The sequence below is a fragment of the Chiloscyllium punctatum genome, chromosome 24 (assembly GCF_047496795.1).
Source record: "Chiloscyllium punctatum isolate Juve2018m chromosome 24, sChiPun1.3, whole genome shotgun sequence".
Lineage (NCBI taxonomy): Eukaryota > Metazoa > Chordata > Chondrichthyes > Orectolobiformes > Hemiscylliidae > Chiloscyllium > Chiloscyllium punctatum.
Genome location: NC_092762.1, coordinates 61929264 through 61929952, shown reverse-complemented (window position 1 = coordinate 61929952; position 689 = coordinate 61929264).

The following is a 689-nucleotide window of genomic DNA, read 5'->3' as shown; positions in this document are numbered from 1 at the left end:
CAGTCTGAGAATTCAGACAGTTCAGGGGAGATGTCAGAAAGCATTTCTACACACAAAGGGTGGTAGAGGTTTGGAATTTTCTTCCTCAAACTGCTATGGATGCTGGATCAGTTAATGTTAAATCTGAGATAGATACATTTTCGTTCAGCAAAGAAGTTAAGGGATATGGGACAAAGGCAGGTGTGTGGAGTTAAACCATAGATCAGCCACTGAATGGTGGAACAGGATCAAGGGGCTGTACGGCCTACTCCTGTTCCTATATTCTACATAACTCTCCGCCTCGCGGGTATGCCACAGTATCTCCAGCACCTGCACAAGTTACACCACCGATAATTTTATTTAAAATAGAGGTTAGCTGAAAGTATGGGGCCTGTGTAATATTTACTTGTTTGCATTCTTGGAATAGCCTCGATATTAGAATGTGTAATGATGACAAAGTAGAATCTGTATGCATGTATGTAGATATAAATGAGGAGATTTACACCATATATTCTTAATGCTTGAAGCTAATTTATTTACTGTGTAGCTCCGTGAATGTCTTATTCAGTGAGCTGTTTTCTGCCCCCACCCCCGCTCTAATGTCGCAGCTCTGGGTCACTGCCTGGTTTGCCAAAGTGTTTGCACAACCTCGAGGTATTTCTTTTTCCGTTTGGAAATGTTTGGCCGTTCAAGCTCATTGGGCAAAACAG